Below are 15,808 nucleotides of genomic sequence, written 5' to 3'. Positions count from 1 at the left end.
GGAGAGAAGGAAAGGGGAGTCTGTGCTGAACCAGTAGTATCCTTTAATGATGAACTACATCTCCAAAAAGTTCACTATAACAAAGAGGGGTAGATTTCTTGTCCCTTCCTCCATAGTATCTTTGCTCTGTAGTCATGGGAATCACCTAGGCCATCCTTTCTACAAACCAACAGTGAACAAGAAGGAACTTTCAGTTTCTATAAAGTCTGATGACTAAATTCTCAATAAGTATCAAATTTAGATTTATCCAGAAGCAATCACCCAGGGTGGTAAATCTACTATCTCATTATAAGGTTGGATTCTATTATTATACTGCCTAAGTAAATGAAATCTCCACTTATTCAAAACTGGGTTGAAGAAACATTGGGGTTTAGAAACATTGAACTTGCTTACAGAGCCAAGTGGGGCAAATGTCACTGACTGGTACCCCATTCCCTAATCTGTTTTAATAGCCATCTTTTTTGTAAGAGGGGGGAGTTACTTTTGATTAAACACTAACTTACTGGTGTCTTTTTTCCCCAATTTCCAAACCTAATGGTAAATTCATTATTTAAGCAATACAATACTAATTTGTTTACACATATGTTGTAAACATATGTTTACAACTCTTAAATTAAGAAGTCAATGGTGATAACCAAGCAGGTTTTATTAAACTTTAGGTATTTTGTGTTGAGGGCATTGCTCTAACATTACTTGAATTATTTTCTAATATTCAAATTTTAATCTTTTTATCATCATATATTATCTTTTTCTGGGGGGGGTCCTTATATTAAAATTTTTTTATTTTAAATATTATCGTCTCTTTCACATACACTTCCAAAATTTTACCTTCTTTTTGTTTTGTTTTGTTTTTTAACTGAGATTTGGTTTTTGGTGTTGAAGCTTTCTTTCCTTTTAACTCTGCAGTTTTAATGTTTGAAGATATTGCGTTAAATTGAAAACATCATCTTGGAATTTTTGCTTTTAAGGTAATAAATTTTGATAGTTCTGAAATGCCTATTTAAGTAATTTCTTTACATAAAATGCCCAAATCATCTCTTCTTTTTGTCATGTTCAGGGACACATAACTTAATGGTCCTATCTCCTAGATATGTCTTGGTATAATGGAAAAGGTAGCACATTTGGAGTCAGAAGACCTGGGTTCAAATCCAAGTTCTGCCACTTATTAATCATTTGACCTAGGACAATTCAACTTAATTCAAAATTCAACAATTCAACAGCTCTGGAGTCTTGGAATTCTCATCTGCAAAATGACTCCTACTCAGATCATCTGAGAACCTTTTAGAACCTTTCTAAATCTGTAAGCCTAAAATCCTTGATTTTTTTATATACTACCTTCCAAATGCTTTCCATTTTAAATTATTTTCATAGCATATTCTTTCATTTTGACAGTACAGACTTTTGGTCTACTACACATGCTTTTAGTAGGTGCTAGTGATATTTCCACAATTCATAGATTATTCTATAAGTTTCTTTGTTTTCTCCAAAAGAAAATTCTTACTTGTATTAATTCTTCCTAAAATATGACAGCTATGGTCAAATCTTTCTTAAATTCCACCAGATTTTTAAAAGTTGTGTCCCTGTATACTCCTTAGGTATAGCTATCATCCATTGTGGCCTACTCCTGGTACTTATTTTATCATTCCTTCTAGTCTTTGTTCAGTCTTCAAATACCTGTTTCCTTATATTTTCCATAAGAATTTTTTGAAATTAAAATAGAACTTTTTGCTTGTTTTTCTACAAAGATCGAGGATTTTTGTTGCCAATTTTGAGGGTCACTATGAGGGACCTGATTTGCTTTCCAGAAATCATTATTTAATGATTTTCTTTTTCTCCACTTCAAAAATATGATTCTTCTCAAATTCAAAAGATCATGGCACACCACATCCACAACTTACTTTAGAGTATTTTGTTTCCTCCGATAGAATAAACCCATAGTGGATTAATGACCTTCCATTAAAAAAACAACAACTCTGCAGTATCACTGATAATTTCCATCAAGAAATTTATGACAGGGGCGGCCAGGTGGCTCAGTGAGTAAGAGCACCGGCTCCAGTGTTGGGATGACCTGGATCAAATCCCGGCCTCAGATACTCAGCACCACACCCAGAAATAATAACTGGCCGTGTAACCTTGAGCAAGTTACTTAACCCCGATTGCTTAAAAAAAGAAATTTATGACAGTGCTTGTCACATGAAGCAAGAGTCAAAAAAGTTTACAGATGATCAATTTTTCTGTTTTTTAAACGTTTCTGTAGTATTTTTTATCTTCTTAATCACTGAAACCACACCATCATCAATTTACAAATGGCATTGATTTATAAAAAACTAATTGACTTTTGTAAATAAATTCTACCACTTAAAAAAATACTCGGGACCATTTTTCCCTTTCATAAGAAGTACTTTTAAAAGCTAACATCTTCAGATACTCAGTAACAGCTTCAATAAAAATAACAAGCTATGACCTGGACCTTTATGGACTATAATGAAATATTTAAATTTTTTTTTAAGTTGACAATACAGATCTTTAAACAATTCAGACCACTAAGCAGGTTAAGAAATTTAAACATTAAAAGAACTGTTATTTTTTATTTTATGGATAACTGTTTTCAGAAATATTAGTTTGTAAAATAATTTTGTAAATGGTTTTGATCCCTTTGCAATGAACTGCAATATAATCCAACTTCTTAGATGTGGAAAAATCAACTGATTTCTCTTTATATGAGATTTAGGGATTGAACTAAGCATATTTACAAATTATAGGTCTGTCAATTAAGTTTTACAACCAAATTAACTAATTCAAATCTTTGAGAACAATAATTAAATTATGTAATTGCCCAAGACAGTTTTAGAGATCATTTGGGGGAAATAGAAGTAAGGTAGGATAAATAAACTTTTAAAATTTATTTGAATTTTGGACATTAAGATGTTTGAACTGTATGAAATAAGATGTAATATTGTGGTTTGGTATTAATATGAAATCTAGCTTAAAACTACATTTCATATTTTCCCCTCTGCAAAAACAACTTCACACAGACTGTAAAGTAGCCTAGACATCAAGCTAATTTAAAGAAGGTAAGGAGAATATAATATGCGAATGAAAAATACATTTTAAAAACTAGCCAGATGACAAAAATATCTTTATATGCAAAAACTGTCTTGTGACTATTAAAAAATTCTAAAAGGTGTAGAATAAGAAAACTGTGATTTGAGAGAAGTAATATTGTGTAGCACAAACAGAACTGATCTTCAGATTAGAAGATCTGGGTTTGAATCCCCACCCCTCATGTTCATCAATTACATGATTCTGAATATATCATTTAGACTCTTCTGACCTTCCTTCTGCCAACTCTCAGCTGAGAGAAATTGTATTTTCCAGCTTTAAACTGAAAAAGTGAAAGTGGATCTTTTTATATTTCCTTACTCAAAAATACTATTATTCTTTCTGTAGTATTAAAAGTTATGAAAAAGGATTCCCTAACTAACATAACCCTTCATTAGCCTGATCTATAGGAAAGCTGAAAAGTAAAAATAGCAAACTTGATCAAAGTATTAAAAGAGAAAAGGGAGTGTTAGTGAATGAGTGAGAATGTGTGAGTATGTATGTGCATGTGTGTACAATTAAGTCCACTTTAAACTTTAAATAATGAAAACTGAATAGTGGCAAGAAATTTTTAAATGACTAGAATCAGAATTCTTTTCTCAACAGACATTCTTTGGGGAAGCTTATATTAATATTAGGATGTGAAAGGTGATAGATTTGTGCAAGGAATAATCTTACAGGACTTACTATAGAAAGATGGGAAGAATCACAGCTTTTGATAATTCACATAATATCTTACAAAATATTAAAAGGCCAGACCTTAGAACACGACTTTAAAAATTAAAAAGATAATACTATTGGAGAGAAGATAGCATGAAATAAAACATTTACCTTGCTAAATCACCAAAGAAGGGACAAGAAAGTACTATTAAAAATAAATAATGGACAAAGATTTATATATTCCTGCAATGGGAGGGATATACAATATCGTAAAGTTTGAAGTATATGTCTATTCTAATATCTGGCTCAAGGTATTAGTTATACCTTGAATACATAATAACATTGTGTCTTTCTATGGATAAAGCAATGAAAAAGGTTAGGCAACAAGAGGTCCAGTGCTAAGGACAAAAAAGGAAGAAAAGATGGCCATGGGAATAATATTGAAGAAAACAGGAGGAAGTTCAAAAGACGACAAAGAGGGTAGGTTTGAAACTAAATTTATTATATATTTTAAAAATCTTATATAACATAGATTCATGATTTTATATAATCCTTTTTTCTGTTCTTTTTTTTTTTTTGCTTTTTGGAGGGCAATTGGGGTTAAGTAACTTGCCCGAAGTCACACAGCTGTGTGTGTGTGTGTTTGTGTGTGTGTGTGTGTGTATGTGTGCGCGCGGGAGAAGTAAGCGTTAAGTGTCTGAGACCTGATCCGAACTCAGGTCCTCCTGACTCTGAGGCCAGTGCCCTACTCACTGCACCACCTAGCTGCACCCTCTTTTGTTCTTAATATATGAAAATGTTCATTGTTGTGTCAAGTTAAGAATAACAATAAATATGTTTATTATGAGTCATTAAAATGGCAATAGAGAGGGAAAGAATGAAAACAAATATGCTGTATTACCAATAAGGAAACGCATAGAATCAATTAGCCATTATGGATACAAAGGCAATGCAAAAAACAGTCTCTACCACAAGGAAATTATACTTTAATGGAGCAGACAACATGTACACAAACAGGTATGTACAAGGTATATATGTTGCTAGAGAAGGTTCTAGCAGCGAGAGGAGACAGGAAAAGCGAGTCCACAAGGTGACATTTGAACTGAGTTCTGAGGAAAACCAGAGATTCCAAGAGGTAGAGGTGAAGAGGAAGAGCATTTTAAGCACTAGAAACCAACAGTGAAAAGGGACACAGATAGAATATGCAGTGCTCTCTGTGAGGAACAGCAAGTAGGCAAGTCTGGTTGGAATGTAGATGGCATAGAAGTGAGAAATTATATTATTAATCTGTAAGAAAGCAGACAGTGCCATGCTGTGAAGAGTTCTTAATGTCAGAAATAGTCACTCGAATCTACTGGAAGGAGTTTGTAGAGAAGGAGTAACATGATCAGACCTGTGCTTTAAGAAAATCACTTATGGAGCAGCTAGGTGGCGCAGTGAATAGAACACTGGCCCTGGAGTCGGGAGGACCTGAGTTTAAATCTGCACTCAGACACTTAACACAAAAAAAACTAGCTGTGTGACCTTGGACAAGTCAGTTAACCCCAACTACCCTACCTTCCCCCCTCCAAAAAGAAAAAAAATCACTTAAGCAACTGAATAGAGAATGGAGTGAAGTAGTGAGAGACTAGAGGCAGGGACATTAATTATATAATATGTGAAAGAGGTAATAAAGGTCTGAACTATAATGGTAGCTATGTAAATGGGGAAAAGGGTATGTGCATGAGATGTAGAGAGAGAAATGATATATTTGGCAACTGACTGATGATGACAACATCCAGTATGTATACAGTACTTCAAGGTTTGCAGAGTACATTTACAAGTATTGTTTTATTTTATCCTCATGACAATGCTGGGAGGTATGCTAAAAATGAAGTGTGCAGGATGACACTGAGATTAAATCTTACTGGAATGATCTTAATTATTTCAATAAAGTAGGAGGCCAAGTCCTCAGTCTATGATAGGGTAGGTCTGCTGTGAAAGGCTTGAGAAAAGAATAGCAGATATAGTGACTGAGACAGGGTATCAATTTAGTCTACAGTAAGGGGCCAGTTGATAATTAGATAATTTATTTGTAGCTTACCCTACATCTCTGTTGGAGCAACACATGCAAGTGAATATGGTGGAAGGTGGGAATAATTCAAGGCTGAATTCTAGAAAAGTGTGATATGCAACAGGACAATGAAGTAAGGGATTTGAGTGAGAGTATAGTGTACAACTGAAGTGGTTCACCTTTGGTTGGTTGAGACTAGAAAAGGAGAGTATTTAGCTAGAAGGATATAAGACATGCAAAAGAACTGGAGATTATGGAAAAGACAATGAATGAAGCAGTATGAAAAATATATGACCAAAATGGGAATTGGGCTAGTCACTCAGTGAGTAAAGAATAAAAAATGAACAGCTCATGGGTTCCGTCATTATGTATTTCACATCAAGAAAGCTTGTTGGATCGATCCCTGGGAGTAATTAAAGGCCAGTGACAAATATTATACTGGATAAGGGCAAATGAATGGTAGAAAGAATACTCACATTGATAAGATAGAGTGAGCATCAAAACAGGTGAGCACATACTTAGAAACAAAGGAGGAATTTTGAAAATTGGGCAAAATATAACTGAAAGTAAAAAATATTAATAAACACAAAAAATTTGGGCAAAATAAGTTTAGAACAAAATGAAGTACTACTTTCTTAATGAAATGGGTAATCAAAATATGGTACTAAATACAGAAAATGATAGTATAGGCAGGAAAAGTTTAGTGGATTTAAATATTTTTTACTCCAATTTAGCTTAAAAAAAAAAACCAACAAGTTCCCTTCAAATGTAACATTAGGAGGGAAATAAACACAGATCACAGTTCTTAAATGACATAAATCATATTTACTTAACATTTCATCAAAATTTTTCTAAAATTCTGTCTGTATTTTTGTTTTTTAGAAAATAATGTGTTTAGTATTCCAGGGGCCAGGGTCAAGATGGCGGGGTAGACTACAATAGGACTTCTGCAGGGTTCTGACTTCCACCTCCTCCAATTCATATAAAAAATAACTTAGGAGAACTTGAGTTCAAATGTGGCCTCAGACACTTAACACACACACACACACACACACACACACACACACACACACACACACAAACTAGCCGGGTGACCTTGGGTAAGTCACTTAACCCCAATTGCCCTTCAAAAAGAAAAATGACTCTAGACAAACTTTGGAGCTAGAGAACCCACAAAATGACAGAAAGAAGCTAAGCTCCCGCTAAAGAAAGCCCAGCAGGCCAGCTGGAAGGGGCCAGCACAGTGCTCTGGGAGCAAAGCCCAGCCCCGCGTGAGCTGGAGGTTTTAGTCTCAGCGCAGGCTGACCAGACCCCGGCCGGAGGGACTTCAGATCACCAGCAGCTGTGGGATATCCAGATTTATCAACAAATATATGCTAAGGACAAAGTGAGAGGTCAGTGCAGTGTGGACTTTGGGATCCGGTAGTTCAGGAGTATGGTCTGAACTTTTATCACCCGGAGGGAGAAGCCACTGAGGTGCTGCGGCCATACAGTGGCAGCCCCATGGCAGCTTCAGCTCCTGGCTTGCAGATCATAGGGGGACCAAGCAACAAGTCTGAGGGGTAATCGCTTTTGCTTTAACCTGGTTGGATCTGGATGATGGTCTAGGGTGGAGGTCCTGGGGTGCTTGAATAGCTTGCCAGAGCATGCTGAGTCTTCAGAGAGGGCACTCAACTAACAGCTCCAGCAGCTGAGAAAAGCTCAGCATTTGGGATACAGCTCCCCTGTCTGGTAGCAGAGTTCTACTATGGAAAAGGTTCAAAAGTCAAGTAACTGAGTGGCAACATGAGCAAAGAAGCTAAGCAAAGCAAGCAGAGCAACCCAATTTTACACTCCTATTTTGGGGACAAAAAGGATGAAAGCATGGAACAGGAGGAAGACAGCGAAGTCAGAACTATCGCACCAAAAGCTTCCAAGAAAAATACAAGCTGGTTACAGGCCATAGAGGACTTTAAGAAGGATTTTGAAAATCAAGTAAGAGAAGTGGAAGAAAAATTGGGAAGAGAAACGAGGATGCAAGAAAATTATGAAATGAGAGTCAACAACCTGACTGAAAAAAAAAACACCACCTTAAAAAGGAGACTAACTCAAACGGCAAAAGAGGCCCACAAAGCCAATGAGGAGAAGAATGCCTTAAAAAAAGCCAAATTTGCCAGATGGAAAAAGAATCTCAAAAGCTCACTGAAGGGAATCATTCCTTCAGAATTAGAATGGAACAAATGAAAGCTAGTGACTTTATGAGAAATCAAGTTACTATTAAACAGATCCAAACAAATGAAAGAATAGAAGGCAATGTGAAATATAACATTGGAAAAACCGCTGACCTGGAAAATAGATCCAGAAGAGATCATTTAAAAATCACTTGACTAACTGAAAGCCATCATCAAAAAAAGAACCTAGATATCATCCTTCAAGAAATTCTCAAGGAAAATTGCCCTGATGTTTTAGAACCAGAGGGCAAAAGAGAGGTTGAAAGAATCCACCAATCAATCACCTCTTGAAAAAGATCCCAAAAAGAAAACTGCTACGAATATTATAGACAGATTCTGGAATTCCCAGATCAAGGAGAAAATATTACAAGCAGCTAGGAAGAAACAATTTCAATATTGTGGAAACACAATCAGGATAACACAGGATCTGGCAGCTTCTACATTGAGGGATAGAAGGGCTTGGAATATGATATTCCAGAGGTCAAAGGAGCTGGGATTAAAACCAACAATCACCTACCCAGCAAAACTAAGTATCATGTTTCAGGGGAAAATATGGTCATTCAGCGAAACAGAGGACTTTCAAGCATTCTTGATGAAAAAATCAGAGTTGAATAGAAAATTTGACATTCAGATACAAGAAGCAAGAGAAGCATGAGAAGCTAAACAAGGTAAAGAAATCATAAGTAACTTATCAAAGTTGAACTATTTACATTCCCACATGGAAAAATGATAATTGTAACTTATGAAACTTTTCTCAGTATGAGAATAGTTGAAGGGAACAGAAATGTATATGTGTGTATGTACATATCCATATGTATGTATGTATGTTTGCATATGTGTGTGTATATATATGCATACATATATATGTCTATATAGGAGGGTATATGGGAATATGAATACATATGTGAGTGTGTATATATATGTGTACAGGTATACATAGATAGAAGGCACAGGAGCAATTTAATAGAAAGGGATGATACTTAAAAGGTGAAATTAGGAGGTGAGAGAGTAATATAATGAGAGGAGATGGGCGAAGACAGAATGGGGTAAACTATCTCATATAGAAGAAGCAAGGGAAAATGGTTACAATGGAGGGGAAGAAAAGGAAGGCAAAAGGGAATAGCTTAACCTTATTCTCATTGAATTTGACTTAAGGAGGAAATGACATACACACTAAATGGGGTATCTCACCCTATAGGAGAGTAGAGGTGAAGGGAATGAGAGGGGGGGATGATGGAGGGCAGGGCAGGCTAGGGGGGGAGGGAAGTTGGAAGCACCCACTTTGAAAAGGGACAGGATCAAAGTAGAGAACAGAACAAGTGAGAGGTAGGATAGGAAAGAGGGAAATATAGTAAGTCCTTCACAATATATCTACTATGGAAATGTTTTGCATAGCTACACATGTACAACCTATATTGAATTGCTTATCTTCCCAGTAAGGGTGGATGACAAGGGAGGAAGGGAATGAATCTGGAATTCAAAGCTTTAAAATCAAATGTTTAATATATATACACACACTATTATTAATATTATTTTACATGTAATTGGTAAATAAGATATGCAGGCACTAGGGCATAGAGAGCCACCGATCCCTATTTTGGGGTGGTCGGTAGGGGACAAACGGGAAGACAATTTATAACTCAAAATCTTGCAGAAATGAATGATGTAAACTGGAAGTCAATAAAGCATCTGATAAAGGATTTAAAAAAGGAAGTAATGTGTTACATAAGTTTATAATTTATTTTGTGAAGTTGGCATTTCCTTATGTACTAAACTTACTTCACTCAAATTTATCAAGATTCAATAATACTAACTGATATTTATGTAAGACTCTATAAAGCCAATGACATACATAGCTGCATTTAATTTTCATTTCAATTCCATGAGGTACAGATAAGCAGAGTGGTATTATCTCCATTTTATGGATGAGGAAACTTCTTGAAATATTAAAAATTATTTTGCCCATAGTCAAATGGCTAGTAAGTATCAGAGATAGAACTCGGACCATAAATCAACCAACAAGGAATTATCAAGTACCTACTATGTGCTAGGCAGGAGGCAGATAAGTGGCTCAGTGGATAAAATGCTGGGTTTATAGTCAGAAAGACCCAAGTTCAAATCTGGTCTCAGATACCAACAAGTTATATGACCCTGGGGCAAGTCATTTAACCTCCATTTGCCTTAATCCACTGAAGAAGGAAGTGACAAATCACTCCAGTATCTTTGACAAGAAAACCTTATATACAGGGCCATGAAGAGTTGGATGTGACTGAACAACAACAACATGTGCCAGGTACTCTGTAAAAGGAAATTAAGGCAGGGGAAATAACAGGTATAAGAAGAGAATAATTACAAAATATCTATACTTAAAAAAATAATAATAAATAAATATCTTATTACCTCTGTCCAGTACACTATCCAAAGCATTACTCTTTTTAGGTTCTGTTATCAAAGAATTTTATGATTATGTTTGTTGTCATCTGGTCCATATCTTTCAGGATTTCATAACAGTACATGCTTGTAATTTCTACTGTGAATAATGTTATTTCCATGCTGGATAAATATCGACTACCAGTCATGAGACAAGGTTTCTAAGTTTTTCTACTACACTGTTATATGAACTGATGATGGGATCACATTTACAACTGTAAGTGACTTTAGAATCCAAGGCCATTATCTTACAAATGAGGAAACTGAGGCACAGCAAGGTAAAGTGATTTTCCAGGAACACATAGCTAATAAGTATAGAAACAAGGTTTGAATCTTGGTCTTCCTGACTCCATGTCCAGTGCCCGATCCTATCATGCTGACCTCCAATCCTCTAAATAAAAAATGAAAGGACTGGAGATCTACCTTGAAGTATTTCTCAGTAATAAAATTGTTAGTCTAATGTCATTTGAAAGCTGCCCCACTCTGCATGATCATTTTAGTTATTACTATGCTCAGAAGTTCTTAACCTGAGATCTGTGAACTTCTTTAAATTTTTTTTTTAAATTGACAAATATATTTCAATACAATTGATTTCCATTGCAATCCTATGTTTTTTATTTTATGCATTTAAAACATTATTCTGAGAAGGGGTCCTTAGGCTTCAGACAGCTAAAAAGGGTCATGATGTAAAAAAAAAAATTGCAAACCCCTGCTACAGGTCAACTTGACCTCTGCTGTTATCTTACTAGTGGCAATCACCAGGTTTTCCTAATAATCCAAGTGTGACTACAACAGTTTGTACAAGTGAAAGATAATATTTTCTTTTATTGCATTTATTTTTATTTTTGTTGTCTTTTATTTCCAGTACCACCTTCCTGAAAAAAAAAAAGATTTTGGAGGGCCACGTGTTACACTATCATTAAAAAAGTTCTAAGCATGATCACTAAGGATAACAACTACTTGGGCAAATTAAAAATGGGAGAACCCAAGGAACTTATGCAGACTGCATTATGCATACTACAATAGTCCTGGGGGGTGGGGCAGGAAATATTACCCCAGTCTATTTGAAGAAGAGAAAGGGTTATTATCAATTGTTAGTAAATTAAACCAGGCTACTCAGGACTCCAATGTCATTAAATGTTTAACTCCCACCTGAGCTCACTATTAATAGCACCACTTATCTTTAATAGACATTAGGAACTCATGCTGGCATTCTGGGACCAGTTTTGAATAAGTATTTAAGACATGGCCTCACAAATGCATCAGAAAAAACTAGCTAAGATACAAGTACCAGTATGAATGATAACCCTCTTGAAAACTGAGGTCATAGACTACCTTTTCTTTCCTTAGCTTTAGGGTTCTTCTAACTTCTTACAGGTGCCCTCAATAATCAAAGAGCCAAGTAATGACACTCCCTAGGAAATCATAATCTGACTGGCTGATCTGAATAGATCTTTCTGACCTCAAGTCCATCCTTTCTTTTTTTGTAAGTAATAATTCTGTTGCATGGTCATATCGACCAAACATGTGAAGTCTATCAAGAGGTCCTTTAAATATTCACTCAGGGCCACAATAGTAAGAGCCCTCATCACTATTTACTCTCATTCCATCCTTGATCTCATCAAGCATAATTCATTAATATAAACTAACAGTCATTACCTCTCTGTTCCAAATTCAGCAAGACTGTACCTACATGCATTTGAGATGAACCCACCCTCAAACCTCCAGAAACACTACCTTACTACCCTCTATCACTTGGATAGGAGGAAACACTTATTCCAAGGCATGCCTTCTTAATTTCCTTATCAGAGGGGACTGACAAATAGTACGAGTTTTAGTATTAAGGACAATGATCAACTAGGTTTATTATTTTTTTTAAAGCAATTGGGGTTAAGTAACTTGCTCAAGGTTACACTGCCACTTTGTGTGTGGGGGTGGGGTGGGGTGGGGGGTGTGTGTGTGTGTGGGGGGGGTGTTAAGTATCTGAGGCGGAACCTTCCTGGGTCCTCCCTCCCCACTCAGGGGCCAGAACTCTTACTCACTACACCACCTAGCCACCCCTCAACTAGGTTTATTAGCAACCATGCCATACACAAAGGAACTAGAAAATTGTAAGGAGGTCAATTCAAAACTATCTTTTCAGGAATGGGAGAGAAGAGAAAATTTTAAATTCCATCAGTACTACCTCTCCTTATCCTATCTCATATTGGCACTCAGCAGGCAAAACTCAGTGATATGAGAAAAAGGTGATAATCCCCACTAAAGTAAAATTAAAACCATAGATAACTGGTATATCACTGTTTATAAATGAAGTGGGTTGGGGGCAGCTAGGTGGTGGAGGGAATAGAGCACCGGCTCTGGAGTCAGGAGGATTTGAGTTCAAATCCAACCTCAGACACTTAACACACTTACTAGCTGTGTGACTTTGGGCAAGTCACTTAACCCCAACTGCCCTCCAAAAAGCAAAAAAAAAAAAAAAAATGCAGTGGGTTAGCACTATGGCTGAAAGCAACAGCTAGAAGTTTAAGCACCAAATGGAGAAAGGACTTGGAGTCAGCACAGCTGTGGGCCTTTAATATGGAAGCATGAATATATCAAACTTTACTCCCAAAATTTGAAGAGGAAGAAGAAAAAAAGAGCTATTCTAAGTTTCTGAAAGATTTAACAAGACTGGACAACTTTTGTCTCTTTAGGCAATCTGGATTATTGCAAAGCTAAAATAAAACCAAGGCGATTCTCTAGAATTTAAGGACATACTACAGCATTTTTTGAAGGAGAAACTTAATTAACAAGGATCTGCTGCTATATCTCTAGGAAGGAGGCACAGAGATCTGTATGTGTATCTATTTGCAAAGTGCATTACCTTTCATAGAACTCATAAAGTAATACTGTGGTAGATGACGGGGAAGGAGGAGGGGGTATGCCTCATCTTCCCCCCTCACAGTCTCAGTCTGTGAGAAGGCCTTTCAGAGACAACCTCGGCTATACTTTTAATGCTATGCTTTAGTTACTCATACAATGCCTGGAATAAATTGTTTGTAGATGATAGGTCAGAGGCGTGAGGAGGAGGCTGCACCGTGTCCATGCAGCCCGTCAAGATGGTGAAGCTCTTCATCCTCAACCAGTCCCATGAGGTGACTGAGCAGGAGATCCGTGCCCTGTTGGAGCAGTACGGGAAGGTGCTCGAGTGTGACATCATCAAGAACTATGGCTTCGTGCACATCGAGGACAAGACAGCGGCCAAGGATTCCATCTGCAACCTGCACCACTACAAGCTGCAAGGCATCAACAGCAACGTGGAGGCCGGCAAGAACAAGAGCAAGGCCTCCACCAAGCTGCACGTGGGCAACATCAGCCCCTCCTGCACCAACCTGGAGCTGCGTGCCAAGTTCGAGGAGTACAGGTCCGGTCCGTGATTGAGTGCGACATCGTCAAGGACTACACCTTCGCGGACATGGAGCGCACTGAGGATGCTGTGGAGGCCATCCGCGGGCTGGACAACAGGGAGTTCCAAGGCAAATGAATGCATGTGCAGCTGTCCACCAGCTGGCTCCGGACTGCCCCCGGGATGGGAGACCAGGGCGGCTGCTATCGATGCGGGAAAGAGGGCCACTGGTCCAAAGAGTGTCCTGTGGATTGGACGGGCTGCATGGCAGACTTGACCGAGCAGTACGGGAGCTGTTTGCGCCCTATGCCATGGGCTACGGGGAGTCCCTGTATTACAGTAATGAGTATGGAGCGCCTGATGCCTAGTACAAGCGACATCGAGTCCGGTCTTACGAGGCGGTGGCAGCAGCAGACCCTGTCCCAGCTCCCACAAGTCCAGAACCTAGCCATGGCCAGTCATCTCACCTCCACCTCCATCGACCCCTGCTGCCGACCTCAGGAGCGCCGCCGCAGCTGCTGTCACCGCAGCCTCCACCTCCTATTACGGACGGGACCACAGCTCCCTGCGCCGAGCCCCCAGGATCCCAACTGTTGGAGAGGGCTACAGTTACGGGCATGAGAATGAGCTGTCCCAGGCCTCGGCAGCTGCACGGAATTCTCTGTATGATGTGGCGCGGTACGAGCAGGAGCAGTATGCAGACCCCGCGCGGTACTCAGCCTTTTAAAGCTCGAGGTGGGATGTGTGGGGGCTGAAGCCCTGGGCTGCGGTTGTGCATGAGAATTCACCCTTTGTGGTCCCGCATCTTCGGGATGTTCTCATGACTTTGTGCATTGGGTTCCTCAGGAAACATGGACCTTAATTTAACCTTGCTAAGTTGAGACTCTCCTCTGCCCACCCTGCCACCCCCACCCCCTGTTCCTCAATACCTTCCCACTCCTGTTCTGTTCTCCCAGTAGCCCTGGCTGTGTCCAGAAACTGTGGCAGGGCTTGTGCTGTCTCCCCACTCATCTGCTTTTAGCAGGTGTTGAATCAGAGGATCACCACAGTTGCAGGGGAGCTCTGACTCCTTCCCCGTTTTTGCCCCTAGTGGCTTGTGATGGGTAGACATGTAGAGTTGGTGGTCACTTTTTTTTCCAGTGAAATTAATGTTTTTCAATTTAAAAAAAAAGTGGTTAGTATAACTTGTTTCATTTGCTTCTCGGATTAATGTGACCCTACTGGAAAGAATTACAAAGAAGTTATACTGAAATTTAAGTGTATCCTTTCAACATTACATGATTACAAACTAAAAATAAGTTATATGAGATAGATGCCAGAGATGTTACAGAGGTGAAAGATGACCTGATAAATCACTAGATATGAAAAGTGAGGAAGAAGAAAAAAAAAGAAAAAGAATTCCAAGGTTTGGAAACTGTGAATGGCATTTCCACTGACAAAAACTGTGAAGTCACAAGGAGGAGGCACTAGGCTTCATTGTTGAACATGCCTAACTTAGGGTGCTGATGGGAGGGTCAATAGATTACATATTATATAACTATACTATATTGTAATTATATTATATATTTATATATCATATAGATTTTTTTTTATATAGGGAAGCCAAATGCATAAGCTGGCAGTTGAAAATACAGGAATAAATAAGGTTACTAATGGATTGAAAGTAAAAGAAAAGGAGTGAAAGTCAGAACTTATATCAATACCCATCTTAATGTGCTGAGAAGAGGATAAGGAGCTTATGAACAGAAAATGAAAGATTGGTTAGTGATTTCATAGAGAATGAAAAGAAAGTAGTATCTCTAAGTCTGTGCAGGAGAGAACAAACATTGTAGTGAAATCAAATGGCAAAAGCTTAACAGAGGACAAGGATGATGAACACAGAAAACCACCCCACTAGATTTGAGCTTATTTATTTAGTGACTACTGAGAGAAACGGTGACAGAAACGAGACAACAAGAAATTGAAAAG

The 15,808-nt window shown here is 37.9% G+C and overlaps 1 protein-coding gene and 1 pseudogene across 4 annotated transcripts in view; one reads left to right on the top strand and one right to left on the bottom strand.

Moving 5' to 3' along the window:
• STAG1 (STAG1 cohesin complex component) overlaps positions 1 to 15,808 on the bottom strand; it is a 385,691-nt gene that overhangs the window by 266,656 nt on the left and 103,227 nt on the right. The window lies entirely within an intron of this gene.
• On the top strand, positions 13,554 to 14,567 carry LOC138142818 (RNA-binding protein 4-like; annotated as a pseudogene).

Source organism: Petaurus breviceps, unplaced genomic scaffold, assembly GCF_028583685.1.
Source record: "Petaurus breviceps papuanus isolate PSGF00001 unplaced genomic scaffold, PetGlider_PUasm1.0 90604, whole genome shotgun sequence".
Lineage (NCBI taxonomy): Eukaryota > Metazoa > Chordata > Mammalia > Diprotodontia > Petauridae > Petaurus > Petaurus breviceps.
This window is presented reverse-complemented; position numbering and strand designations above follow the sequence as displayed.